This window comes from Arvicola amphibius, chromosome X (genome assembly GCF_903992535.2).
Source record: "Arvicola amphibius chromosome X, mArvAmp1.2, whole genome shotgun sequence".
NCBI classification, from domain to species: Eukaryota; Metazoa; Chordata; class Mammalia; order Rodentia; family Cricetidae; genus Arvicola; species Arvicola amphibius.
In genome coordinates this window covers 73,519,905-73,534,940 of record NC_052065.1, presented here as the reverse complement: position 1 = coordinate 73,534,940, position 15,036 = coordinate 73,519,905, and positions in this window count along the sequence as shown.

Genomic DNA, 15,036 nt, shown 5'->3' with positions numbered 1-15,036 from the left:
CTCCAGCAAAGTCTGTCATTGGTGTTTTTGATTTTAGCCATTCTGACAGGTATAAGATGGTATCTCAAAGTTGTTTTGATTTGCATTTCCCTGATCGCTAAGGAGGTTGAGCATGACCTTAAGTGTCTTTTGACCATTTGAACTTTTTCTGTTGAAAATTCCATGTTCACTTCCGTGCCCCATTTTTTAATTGGATTAATTAGCATTTTAAAGTCTAGTTTCTTGAGTTCTTTATATATTTTGGAGATCAGACCTTTGTCTGTTGCGGGGTTGGTGAAGATCTTCTCCCAGTCAGTAGGTAGCCCTTTTGTCTTATTGACAATGTCCTTTGCTTTACAGAAGCTTCTCAGTTTCAGGAGGTCCCATTTATTCAATGTTGCCCTTAATGTCTATGCTGCTGGGGTTATACGGATGAAGCAGTCTCCTGTGCCCATATGTGGTAGAGTACTTCCCACTTTCTCTTCTATCAGGATCAGTGTGTTCACATTGATATTGAGGTCTTTAATCCATTTGGACTTGAATTTTGTGCATGGTGATAGATATGGATCTATTTTCATTCTACTACAGGTTGACATCCAGTTATTCCAGCACCATTTGTTGAAGATGCTTTCATTCTTCCATTGTGTACTTTTAGCTCCTTTGTCTACAATCAGGTTTTAATAGGTTTGTGGGTTAAAATCTGGGTCTTCTATTTGATTCCATAGGTCAACTTCTCTGTTTTTATGCCAATACCAAGCTGTTTTCAATACTGTAGCTCTGTAATAGAGTTTGAAATCAGGGATGGTAATGCCTCCAGAAGGTCCATTATTGTATAAGATTGTTTTGGCTATCCTCGGTTTTTTGTTTTTCCATATAATGTTGATTATTGTCCTCTCAATATCTGTGAAGAATTTTGATGGGACCTTGATGGGGATTGCATTGAATCTATAGATTGCCTTTGGTAGAATTGCCATTTTTACTATGTTGATCCTCCCAATCCAAGAGCAAGGGAGATCCTTCTATTTTCTGGTATCCTCTTCAATTTCTTTCTTCAATGACTTAAAGTTCTTGTCAAATAGTTCTTTCACTTCCTTGGTTAGAGTTACCCCAAGATAATATGTACTATTTGTGGCTATCGTGAAAGGTGATGCTTCTCTGAATTCCCTCTCTCCTTCCTTATCCTTTGTGTATAGGAGGGCAACTGATTTTTTGGAGTTGATCTTGGATCCTGCCATGTTACTAAAGGTGTTTATCAGCTGTAGGAGTTTTTTGGTGAAGTTTTTGGGGTCGCTTATGTACAGTATAATATCATCTGCAAATATCGAAAGTTTAACTTCTTCCTTTCCAATTTGAATCCCCTTGATCCCCTTATGTTGTCTTATTGCTATTGCTAGTACTTCAACCACTATATTGAAGAGATATGGAGAAAGTGGAGAGCCTTGTTGTGTTCCTGAATTTAATGGGATGGCCTTGAGTTTCTCTCCGTTTAATTTGATGTTAGCTGTCAGCTTGCTATAAACAGCTTTTATTATATTTAGGTATGACCCTTGTATCCCTAATCTCTCCAAGACCTTTATCATAAAGGGATGTTGAATTTTGTCAATTGCTTTTTCAGCATCTAATGAAATGATCATATGGTTTTTTTTCTTTCAGATTATTTATATGATGGATTACATTGATAGATTTGCATATGTTGAACCAGCCCTGCATCTCTGGGATTAAGGCTACTTTCTCAGAGTGGATAATTTTTCTCATGTGTTCTTGGATTCGGTTTGCCAGTATTTTATTGAGAATTTTTGCGTTGATGTTCATGAGTGAGATTGGCCTGTAATTCTCTTTCTTGGTTGAGTCTTTGTGTGGTTTACGTATCAGGGTAACTATAGCTTCATAAAAGGAATTTGGCAATGACTCTTCTGTTTCTATATTGTGAAATACATTAAAGAGTATAGGTATTAGGTCTTATTGGAAGTTCTGGTAGAATTTTGCATTGAAACCATCTGGTCCTGTGCTTTTTTTTGGTAGGGAGGTTTTTGATAAGAGTTTCTAATTCTTCGCAACTAACAGGTCTACTAAGATTGTTTACCTGGTCCTGGTTTAACTTTGGTATATTTTACTTATCTAAAAAACGTCCATCACTTTTACATTTTCTAATTTTGTGGCATATAGTCTTTTGTAGTAAGATCTAATGATTCTCTGAATTTCCTCTGTGTCTGTGGTTATGTCCCCGTTTTCATTTCTGATCTTATTAATTTACTTGTTCTCTCTCTGCCATTTGATTAGTTTGGATAGGGGTTTGTCAATCTTGTTGACGTTTTCCATGAACCAGCTTTTTGTTTCATTGATTCTTTGGATTGTTTTTTGTGTTTCTATTTTGTTAATTTTAGCCCTCAGTTTGATTATTTCCAGTCTTCTACTTTTCCTAGTTGAGTCTGCTGCCTTTTTTTCTTCTTTTGTTCTTTTTTCTTTTTTTGGTTTTTCGAGACAGGGCTTCTCTGCAGCTTTTTTAGAGCCTGTCCTGGAACTAGCTCTTGTAGACCAGGCTGGCTTCGAACTCACAGAGATCTGCCTGTCTCTGCCTCCTGAGTGAGGGATTAAAGGCGTGCACCACCACCGCCTGGCTGCTGCCTTTTTTCTAGAGCTTTCAGGTGTTCTGTTAAGTCTCCAATGTGTGATTTCTCCATTTTCTTTAAGTGGGCACTTAGTGCTCTGAACTTTCCTCTTAGCACTGCTTTCACAGTGTCCCATAGGTTTCAGTATGTTGTGTCTTTATTTTCATTAAATTCCAGGAAGCCTTTACTTTCTTTCTTTATTTCTTTCTTGACCCAGGGATGAGTCAGTAGTTGACTGTTCAGTTTCCATGAGTTTGTATGCTTTCTTGGGGTAGCATTGTTGTTGAAATCTAATTTTAATCCATGGTGATCCGATAAGACACAGGTGGTTACTAATATTATTTTGTAACTGTGGAAGTTTGCTTTGTTACCGAGTATGTAGTCAATTTTAGAGAAGGTTCCATGAGCTGCAGAGAGGAAGATATATTCTTTCCTATTTGGGTGGAATGTTCTATAGATGTCTGTTAAACCCCTTAGGTTCATTTGCTCCATTAAGTCTCTTATTTCTCTGTTAGGTTTCTGTATGATTTAACCTGTCCATTGGGGAGAGAGGAGTATTGAAGTATCCTACTATTAGTGTGTGTTGTTGGATGTCTGTCTTGAGTTTTAGTAATGTTTCTTTTACATAAGTGGGTGCTTTTATATTAGGGGCATAGATATTCAGGACTGAGACTTCATCCTGATGAATTGTTCCTGTTATGAGTATAAAATGTTCATCTCCATCTCTTCTGATTTATTTTAGTTTGAAGTCAACTTTGTTAGAAATTAGTATGGCCACACCTGCTTATTTCTTAGGTCCATTGGCTTGATAAACCTTTTCCCAACTCTTTACTCTGAGTAGGTGTCTGTCTTTGTGGTTGAGGTGTGTTTCTTGTAAACAGCAGAATGTTGGATCCTGTTTTCATATCCAATCTCTTAGCCTGTGCCTTTTTATAGGTGAGTTGAGTCCATTGATATTAAGTGATATTAATGACAGGAGTTGGTCATTTTTATTTTTGGTAGTAGAGTTTGTGTGTTTCCCTTCTTTGAGTTGTGCTGGTGAAGGGTTACTAGATGTCTGAGTTATTGTGGGCATGGTTGGACTCCTTGGTTTGTGATTTTCCTTCCATTACTCTCTGTAAGACTGGATTTGTGGCTACATATTGTTTAAATATGTTTTGTCCTGGAATATCTTGTTTTCTCCATCGATGGTGAATGCAAGCTTTGCTGGTTATAGTAGTCTTGGCTTGAATCCATGTTCCCTTAGTGTCTGTAGTACATCTATCCGAGACCTTCTGGCTTTCATGGTTTCCATAGAGAAGTCAGATGTAATTCTGATAGGTTTCCCTTTATGTTACTTGACCTTTTTCCTTTGCAGCTCTTAATATCTGCTTTTTATTCTGTAAGTTCTGTGTTTTGATTATTATATGGCACAGGGATACTTTTTTTTTATCCAGTCTATTTGGTGTTCTGTATACTTCTTGTACCTTCATAGGAATATCCTTCTTTAGGTTGGGGAAATTTTCTTCTATAATTTTGTTGAATATATTTTCTAGGCCTTTGAGTTGTAATTCTTCTCTTTCTTCTACCCCTGTTATTCTTAGGTTTGGTCTTTTCAATGTGTCCCAGATTTCCTGGATGTTTTGTGATAATATTTTGTTTGATTTGTTTTGTTCTTTAATCGGTGAGTTTATTTCCTCCCTAGTATCTTCAGAGTCTGAGATTCTTCTATCTCTTGTATTCTGTTGGTAATACTTGTCTCTGTAGTTTCTGTTCATTTGCCCAGAATTTCCATTTCCAGTCTTCTCTCGGATTGTGTTTTCTTCATTACCTCCATTTCATTTTTCAGGTCTTGAACTGTTTCCCTTACCTGTTTGATTGCTTTTTCTTGTTTTTCTTGTTTTTCTTGGGTATCTTTGAGAGATTTATTCATTTCGTCTACCATTTTGTTTGTCATCTCCATTTCTTTATGGCAGTTTTTCACCTCCTGTTTAAGGTCTTCTATTACTTTTATAAAGTCATAATTTAAAGTTGATTTCTTCTATTTCTTCTGCAGTAGGATGTTCAATTCTTGTTGTTTCAGGATCCCTGGATTCTGGAGATGTCATGTTGTCTTTCAGGTTGTTGGAGGAATTCTTGCATTGGCTCCTGCCCATCTTTTCCTTCAAATGGAGCCAGGAGAGACTTGGTGTCTTGGTCCAATCTTTGCTGCAACTGACTCTGGGTGGATCTCCTCAGTTCGGGAGCAGGAATTGTTCCTGACTGGATGAAACTCCTCAGCACTGAATCAGGGATGCTTGATAGCACCACACCGTGGACAAAAGGATGAACATGGGGGTGGGTGCAAGGCGGGGTCGAGTAGAACACAACAGATCTTGAAGCACAAGCTGAAGGTACCCTCAATCCCTTGCAGGAATCTTCAGGCATGAATGGCGGGAAGCCTCTCACCCCTTAGGGTAGATGGCCTTTGTGCAGGAGCAGGAAACTGTTCTTGAGCCAAGGACCTAGCAGCCCCTATGTCATGCTTGGGGGAGGCAGGGACGTGTGTAACAAAGACACCCCTGGAGCAGGAGCTGGGGGAGGGGGACTGTGCTCTCTTATTGTAATTTCTATAGTCATCAAGCTGTATAATAGATCAATAAAAGTCATTCATCTTTTAATTAGAGTTTCACAAATTTTGGAACATACTTTTTCTTTGCTCCAGATCTCTTATCCTTTGGTAATCCTTGTTATATGGTATGATATTATGAGTTTTACTTTTTAAAGATTTTTACATAATAGTGAACTTAATTGCACTGTTATTTATTTAAAATGATACCATCAATTTTCATCTATGTTGCTACAAATGATAAGATTGCCTTTTCTCTATGGAGAAGCCACTTGTTTGCCAGCTTCCCCACTATCTTAGACCCAAAATAATCACCTAGAAACTGTATTAATTAATTAAATCACTGCTTGGTCCATTAGCTTTAGCTTATTGGCTAACTCTTATATTAATTTAATCCATTTCTTTTCACCTGTGTGTCACTATGTTGCTGTGAGTTACCTGGTAAATTTCACAGTGTCTATCTCTGGAAGCTCCATCATTTTTCTCTGATTCCAACTTCTTCCTCCCATGCTATAGGCCAAGTCAGTTCTTTATTCGTTAACAAATAAAAGCAACACATAGACAGAAGTACCTCCTACACTATATTTGGTATTTTTGAGTATACACAGAGATATGCAACCACCATTTATAAATATATATATGTATATATATATATATTACTCTATTGATATTTAGGTTTTTATACATTTTTTGAGAGTTTCATATGATGTGTTTTATATCATATTTATCCTTTCCTCCAAATCTTCCTGAGGTCACCACTGTTGTGTATTTACTAAATTTTATATAATTTAAAAAATATTTTTCTAGACAAATTTGTGCTTCCCAAATATTCTTAGATATGTGATCTCCTCCTGGAGAATAGCTGACTTATCAGAGGATACACTCTTAGAGAAAACTATATTTCCTTCTCCTCACAGCTAATAATTTCCAGTAACCCCATGGTTTTGGTATAATTATGTTCCCAGCTCTTTTCCCCTTGCAAGCATTTGGTATGGCTTAGGCTTGCAAAGGTTTTAGACACACTGCTTCAACAACTTTGAGTGCATATGTACAGCTTCCCTGCTGTACAGGAGATATTATTTCCTTCTAGTCATCTACTGTCTCAGTCTCTTATACTGCTTCCTCTTCTTCAATGACCCCTGAGCCTTGGGAGGAGTTTTCAGGACATATGTTCCCTTTATGGATGAACATTCTGCAGTGTCTTATTCTCTGAAGCTTGAGCAGTTGTGGGTCGCTGTGTTTGTTATCACCTACTTTAAATAGAAGGTTCTCAGAAGAGTAATATATAATAATCTATGGATACAACAATAAATTATTAAGAATCAGTTTAATACTGCACCCATTTAGCAGCATAATAGTTATAGGTTCTACCATAGTGTCTATGAACTTTCTAACTTTATGTTCTTAGTTTAATGCTTTCTGAGATTCATCGTGTGTTTCAGTCCTTATATACAATCATAAAATTGTTGGTCACTTCAGTGATGTTCACTATTGCTCAAGTGGTCATATCCTGCCCGGCCAGTTATTATCACAAGGTTTGTAGTTCAGTATGATTTAGATTCTTTCTCCTCCATTAACTTGTATAACAACTTCCTGCAGAATGAGAGTCAGCCATTAGGGATTCATCTTCTGGCCCATACCAGCTTGATCCGGCCATGTCTATGATTTGTTCATTTGGTGTCTTCAGCAATAGGGTCTTACCACAAAGTTATGGAGAGTAAGAAAAAGCAATGGCATTAACCTGTTACTGTGGGGGGACTATGGTACTTCACTGCTCCAAAACTACAAAAGATGCAAGTCATACCTAAAATTGGGCTTTTTATATGTCTTCATCTTTCATCTCTTATGGGTATGGTTGCCCTGTTATAGAATAAATCCACTTTAACTCTGTCTATATTATAATTTTATTATGGATTATATTCCTTTTTTTCCTTTATGGAAAGGTCTTTAGATTATTTATTACTACCTCTTCTTCCTCTTCTAACTTACTTTTCACTTGAGTTTGACTCTTCCTATTACATTATTCTTTTTTAAATCATTTTATGAGGACATTTCACTGACCCTCCCCTGACAGCTCCTTTTATGGTTTAAATAATTCCCTGATCTTTATGGGTAATCCAATGTAACATGCACATCTAAAGATTCAGTACTAACAACCACAGAAGATAGAAAATATGTGACATTTGTCTTTCTGGATAAGAGTTATTTCACTGAGAAATATTGCTTCCAGTTCCCTTCAGCTAACAGTGAATTTTATTTTTCTTAGCAACTAATATTTTATTATGAATATATTCCGTATTTTCATTACCCATTTTATTAGTTGTTGGACTTTGAGTCTGTTTGCATTTCCTGACTACTTTTAATAAAAGTGATAAAGAACATAGAGGAACAGGTATTTTTAGAGAAGAATATGGAGTCCCTTGGGCATATGCCCAGGAGTAGTCTATCTGTATAATATGGTAGATCTATTTTAAGTTTTTTTATAAACATCCATATTGATTACTATAAAAACTGCAAAGATTTGCAGTCCTATAAGCATTGAATAGTGTTGATATTTCCTCAAATAAATACCAAATTTTTTCTAAATATTAGTAAGAAAATGTAGAGCTCAATAAAAAATTAATTTAAAGAAAAGGATCAGTGTTTAATGTTGTTCTAGAAAATTGTAAGAGACCTTATATCTGATTTCTAAACTGAAAGCTGTTGCTATGGTGAAGCACTTCAACTAGGATTCAAAAAATTTGTTGTAATATCAGTTTCTTTTGTAATTCATATGAGATTTACCCAATGATGTAATCTCTAGGGACAAATGACTCTTTCTGTGAAAAAATAGGAAAACATGAAAAATTAAAAAAATAAAGAAAACCATGTAGTGTATGTTAAAAATATGTTTTTATAACTTAACATACCATTAGTTACACATCTATTTACATAAATTTTGAGTTTAATATTTCATATTCTATAAAAAAGAAAGGCAAATTAATTTGTATATAAATTGTCTAGGAAATAAAAATATGTAAAAGTTATTACTACCTTAATATTTCAAGAACTATAACTCTACAGAATTACATATGAGATGTTTCTATAAATTGTTCCTGAAGATGAATATATTAACTTATTTTAGGATGTGTTCACTGTCATTTTATTTCCAATATATAACATTTTATCTAACATATTATGTAGAAGCATTTCATTCACATTTGCTAGTAAAATAAGGATATGAATATTTACCTCAGCAAGTGTGTTTTGGCAACAGATATAGTTCAGAAAAGAAGAAAAGTTTTACAACAGAAAAAGCATAAATTATATTTTAAGAAATACATAATATTTTGGCTTGAAGAAATTAAGTCTATATACGTAAATATCAGAAACACAGGTACTCAAATGATACAACCCTTTTTATATTTTTAAATCCTTGAAATTTCAGAATTTCATAAGAACTCCCTCCTATTTTGTTTTCATCCAAGAAATGTTTCAATCATTTAAATTTAGTAACTAGTTAATAATGAAAATGATAATTCACTGTCAGATTATTTTATAGTAGCCATCAATTTACTTATCTGACTGGATAATGACAGTAAAATTAGTGTACACTTATAAAGAGCAACAGTGTATTGAAATAGGCATAAGTAACCATGGATTTGGCACTTTCAAAAATGGCAAAACAAGAAAAAGTAGATGAAATATGTGGAAAGGTAGTTGTACAGGAAACTATCATCTGGATTTTATTCTATATTAGAAAGCTCTTTCTTAATAATTATATAAGATTAAGAAAATAGAGTACTGAGATTATTATGAGAATTTATGAAAGCTACATTATGTTAAATTTCATGCTTTTTAAAAGAAAGCTATTTCTTAGAAATAAATATATAAAATTAAGAAGAGAGTCCTGGGAAAACTGTGAGAAAATTAAAATAGAGATCTTCATTTGAAACTGCCAAAACTGTAATTCCCTACAATCTGCTATGTTTATTATGACAAGAAAATATGATTGTGCATATGCACACATATATATGCTTTCTAGTGTGTGGTGTCAGTTGAATTTTTTGCTGCCATAGTTAATATGTTCAAGTTCTAATATCATTATAACTATATTCATGGGCATAAGTTTGTAATAATAATTAACTTTAAATTGATGCATAATAATATGAGTATTAATCAGATGTGATGGGTGTCCTGATATGGATTTCTACCTGCATGAACTGAGAAAATGCCACGTAAGGAGGATAATGAAGATGCAGCCATTGGATAACCAATATAAATATCCTCTCCCAAATTTGGTAATTTGAGCCTTATCTCAGACCTCTAGTCCACAGAAAGTTGAAAAACACAAATATATGTACTGTAGCAATTAATGTTATTTTTTATTGCAGTGGGAAGTACAAAAATATTGTATGATTATAGAATATATGACTAAAGGAATAGATATCATTGTACATAGAAGACATACATGACAATAGTCAATTTATGCCTTTGTTTCATTATTTCTGAATATATATATATATATATATATATGTGTGTGTGTGTGTGTGTGTGTGTGTGTGTTGCAAATATATTCCACTTGAAAACATATTTTCATTCATGATAAATACAGCTGGTGTACTACAGTTTTAAAATACATGGTAAAAAGAACTATCAGTACACTTTCAGACAATAATAAGCAAGCACAAAATTTGTGCTAAAATAATTCAATGATGGCTAAGGATGCTGAATATATTTGAGAATGTTTATTGCCACTTTTATCTGTTATTTGAAAATCTCTGTTCAGAACCATGCTCAATTTTAATTGGGTTGTTCAGTTTCTGTTTTTGTATTTAGTTTTTGTGTACTATACATATTAACATTATGTCAGACATGGAAAATAATTTCTTCAATTATTTAGACTGCCTCTTTACTTAATTGACAATTTATTCTATTGTACAAAAGCCTTTTCACTTTGTAAGGTCCCATTTGTAATTTGATTTATTTCCTGAGTAGTCTTGATTCTATTCACAAAGTCTTGTTTTTTCTTTATTGATATAATTGAACTATACATTTTTCTATGCTCCCCTCCCTGCCTCGCCCCTACCATTTAATCCTCTTTCATGGTCCCTATGCTCCCAATTTACTCAGGAAATCATGTCTTTTTCTACTTCCCATGTAGATTAGATCCATGTATGATTCTCTTAGGGTCCTCATTGTTGTCTAGGTTCTCTGGGATTGTGAATTGCAGGTTGGTTTTCTTTGATTTATGTATAAAAGAAACTTATGAGTGAGAACATATGATATTTGTCTTTCTGCATCTGGGTTACCTCACTCAATGTGATGTTTTCTAGATCTATCCATTTGCCTGCAAATTTTAAGGTGTCATTTTTTTTCTGCTGTGTAGTACTCCATTGTGTAAATTGTACCACATTTTCCTTATCCATTCTTTGGTCAAGGGTCATTTAGGTTGTTTCCAGGTTCTGGCTATAACAAGCAATGCTTCTATGAACATAATTGAATACATGCCCTTATGGTATGATTACATATCCTTTGGGTATATACCCAAATATGGTATTGCTGGGTCTTATGAAAAGTTGTTCACTAATTTTCTGAGAAATTGTCATATTGATATCCAAAGGGACTCCACTAGTTTTTACTTATACCAACAATACAGGAGTGCTCCCTTTACCCCACATCCTCTGCAGCATAGGTTGGCATCAGTGTTTTTGATATTTGCCATTCTTATAGGTGTAAGATGGAAGCTCAGAGCTGTTTTGAATTGCATTTCTCTGATGGGTAAGAATGTTAAGCATTTCCTTAAATTGTCTTTCAGCCATTTTACATTCATCTGTTGAGAGTTCTCTGTTTAGGTCTGTACTCCATTTTTTGATTATTTGTTCTTTGTTGACCAATTTCTTGAGGTTTTTTTTTTGTGTTTTTTTAGATCAGTCCTCTGTTTCATGTGGGGTTGGTGAAGATCTTTTCCCATTCTGTAGACTGCTGTCTTATCTTGTTGACTGTGTCCTTTGCTTTACAGAAGCGTCTCAGTTTCAGGGGGTCCCACTTAATAATTGTTTCTCTCAGTGTCCGTGCTACTGGAGTTATATTTAGGAAGTGGTCTCCTGTGCCAATGTGTTCAAGTTTACTTCCAACTTTCTCCTCTATGAGGTTCAGTGTGGTTGGCTTTATGTTGAGGTCATTGATCTGTAGAAATTGCTGCGGGCAGGCCTGCTTTTCATCCCACCCGGTTCCCGCATAGCTAGCTTAGCCCCGGAAATAACAACACACAAATTGTATTCATTTAAACACTGCCTAGCTCATTAGTTTCAGCCTCTTATTAGCTAATTCTCACATCTTGCTTTAACCCATATTTAGTAATGTGTGTAGTACCACAAAGTGGTGGCTTACCGGGAAAGATTCAGCATGTATGATCTGGCAGCTGGCTCCATGGCATCTGTCTCAGAGAGGAGAGGCATGGCACCTGACTAACTTCCCTTCTTCCCAGCATTCTGTTCTGTCTACTCCACCTATCTAAATCCTGCCCTATCAAAAAGCCAAGGCAGTTTCTTTATTAACCAATGAGAGTCCTCCTGAAAGAGTCTGCGAGACATTCTGCAGGACATAGCAGATAGTAACTGACATACAGCCTATATACGCAGAACTGTCTTCAGAATTTCCTGCTTCATGGAAATGTCTGCTGGACACTATGGGCCTGTAGGCCGAAGATGGATGCCCCAACAGTACAGAAGAACTTTGGGTGACTGTCCAGGCAGTGAGCTGTCTCTGTCATTTCTAGAGTTTTGGAAGTTGCTTACTTCTTGTTTACTTAGGTAATAATATATCCTCTGGAGTCTTTGATGGAGTTGAAGAATTTCCTTAGTTATGATAAAAGATAAAATAGATATAAATATTGTAACTGTAATTCTTGCTTGATAACTGTTTTGTTATATGTAATTTTACTATGTTAAAGTGAAAGCCTTTCTTTTTTGTTTAAACAGAAAAAGGGGAAATTATGTAGGTGGGTTTTCTTTCTATGTGTTAATTTCATTGGTTAATAAAGAAACTGCCTTGGCCCTTTGATAGGACAGAAAATTAGGTAGGCAGAGTAAACAGAACAGAATGCTGGGAAAAAGAGAAGTGAGTCAGTCACCATGATTCTTCTCCAACCCGAGATGGATGTAGGCTAAGATCCTTCCTGGTAAGCCACCATCTCGTGGTGCTACACAGATTATTAGAAATGGGTTAATCAAAATGTGAGAATTAGCCAGTAAGAGGCTAGAGCTAATGGGCCAAGCAGTGTTTAAATGAATACAATTTGTGTGTTGTTATTTCGGGGCATAAGCTAGCCAGGCAGCAGGGAACTGGGCGGCAGGAATGCAGCCCATAGCTCCTTCTACATTGATCCATTTGAACTTGAGTTTTATGCATGGTGATAGATATAAATCTATTTTTATTCTTCTACATGTTGCTATCCATGAGAGAACCATTTGTTGAATATGCCTTCTTTTTTCCATTTTATGTAGGTTTTTTTGGCTTCTTTGTAAAAAATCAGGTGTTCTTAGTTGTGTGGAATAATATTTGGGTCTTTAATTTAGTTCCATTGGTCCTACTGTCTGTTTTTATGCAAATACTAGGCTGTTTTCAGTATTGTAGCTCTGTAGTAGAGTTTGAAGTCAGGGATTGTGATGCTTTTAGAAGTCCCTTTATTGTACAGGATTGTTTTTTTCTATCCTAGGTTTTCTGCTTTTCCATATGAAGTTTGAGTAATTTTCATTCAAGGTCTGCAAAGAATTTTTCTGGAATTTTGATGGGCATTGCATTGAATCTGTAGATCGTTTTTGGTAAGTTTGCTTTTCTTACTATGTTAATTCTACCTACCCAATATCATGGAAGATCTTTTTATTTTCTTATGTCTTCAATTTCTTTATTCAAAGATTGAAAGTTCTTGTCATATAGGTGTTGTAGAAGCCTGTTTGTTGGTTTCCAGCTGCTCTACCCAAAAATAATGACACAGAAACTGTATTAATTAAATCAATGTTTGGACCATTAGCTCTAGCTTCTTATTGGTTAACTCTTAAATCTTAATTTAACTCAGCTCCATTATTTTATATTTTACCACGAGGCTCATGGCCTACCAGCAAAGTTTCCACATATCTGTCTCTGGCAGCAACTTCATGGCTTCTCACTGACTCTGCCATCTTCTTCCCAGCATTCAGCTTAGTTGTCCCTGCCTAGCTAAGTTCTGCCCTGTAATAGGTCCAAAGCAGTTTATTTATTCATTAATGGTAATTACAGCATACAAAGGGAAATCCCACATCATACCAGTCTTCCACTTGTTTGGTTAGAGTTACCCTGAGATATTTTATACTATTTGTGGCTATGGTTAAGGGTGATATTTCTATGATTTCTTTCTTAGCCCATTTATCATATAGATGTTTTTGAGTTAATCTTGTATCCTGATACGTTACTGAAAGTGTTTATGAGTTGTAGAAGTTCCTTGGTAGAATTTTTGGTTACTTATGTAAATTATCATATCATCCACAAATGGTGAGTATTTGACTTTTTTCCAATTTGTATCCCTTTGATCTCCTATTGTTGTCTTATTGCTCTAGCTAGAACCTCAAGAACTATAGTGAATAAATATGGAGAGAATGGACATCATTGTCTTGTTTTTTTTTTATTTCAATGGGATTGTTTTGAGTTTTTCTCCATTTAGTTTGATGTTAGCTGTTGGCTTGCTGCATATTTCATTTATTATGTTCAGTTAAGTTCTTTTTATCCCTGCTTTTCCAAGACCTTTATTATGAAGAAATGTTATATTTGTCAAAGACTTTTTTAGCATCTAATGAGATGATCATGTGGTTTTTTTTTCTTTTTCTGTTGGGGTTTATATGGTACATTACATTGACAGATTTCCCTATGTTGAACCATGCCTGCCTCTTTGAGATGAAGCTGACATGGTCATGTTTGATGATTTTTCTGATGTGTTCTTGGTTTTGATTTGCCAGTATCTTACAGAATATGTTTGCATTCTCTTTCTTAGTGATGTCTTTATGTGGTTTGCATATCAGGGCAGTTATAGCCTTATAAAAAGAGTTTCGTAATATTCCTTCTGTTTCTATTATGTATAAAAATTTGAAGAGTATTGGTATTAGTTCTTCTTTGAAAGTCTTGTGTAACTCTGAGCTAAAACCATCTGATCCTGGGCTTTTTGTGGTTGGGAAACTTTTGATGACTATTTCTATATTTTTAGCATTGATAGGTCTATGTAATTTACTTAACTGGTCTTGAGTTAACTTCGGTAAGTGGTAATTATACAGAAAGTTTTCCGTTTCCTTTCAGTTTTCTAATTTTGTGAAGTACAGGTTTTTTAAATATGACCCAATGATTCTCTGGATTTCCTTTGTGTCTATTGTTATGTCTCCCTTTTCATTTCTGATTTTGTTAATTTGGATATTCTCTCTCTGCCTTTTGGTTAGTTTGGAAAAAGTTTTGTCGATTTTCTAAAAGAACCAACTCTTTGTCTCATTGATTCTTTATATTGTTTTCTGTTTCTATTATGTTAATTTCAGCTGTAAATTTGTTTAGTTCCTGCTGTCTAGTTCTCCTGGGTGAGTTTGCTTGGGTTTGTTCTAGAGTTTTCAACTGTTCTGGTAATTCACTAGTGTGGGGCTTTTCCAGCTTCTTTTTGTAGACATTTAGTGCTATGAACTTTCCTCTTTACGCTGCTTTCAGTGTGTCCCATAAATTTGTGTATGTTGTGTGGCCATTTTCATTGAATTTTAGGAAGCCTTTAATTTCTCCCTTTATCTCTTCCTTGATGCATTGATACTTCAGGTGATCATTGTTTAACTTCCGAGTGTTTGTAGGCTTTCTGAAATTAGTGTTGCTGTTGAA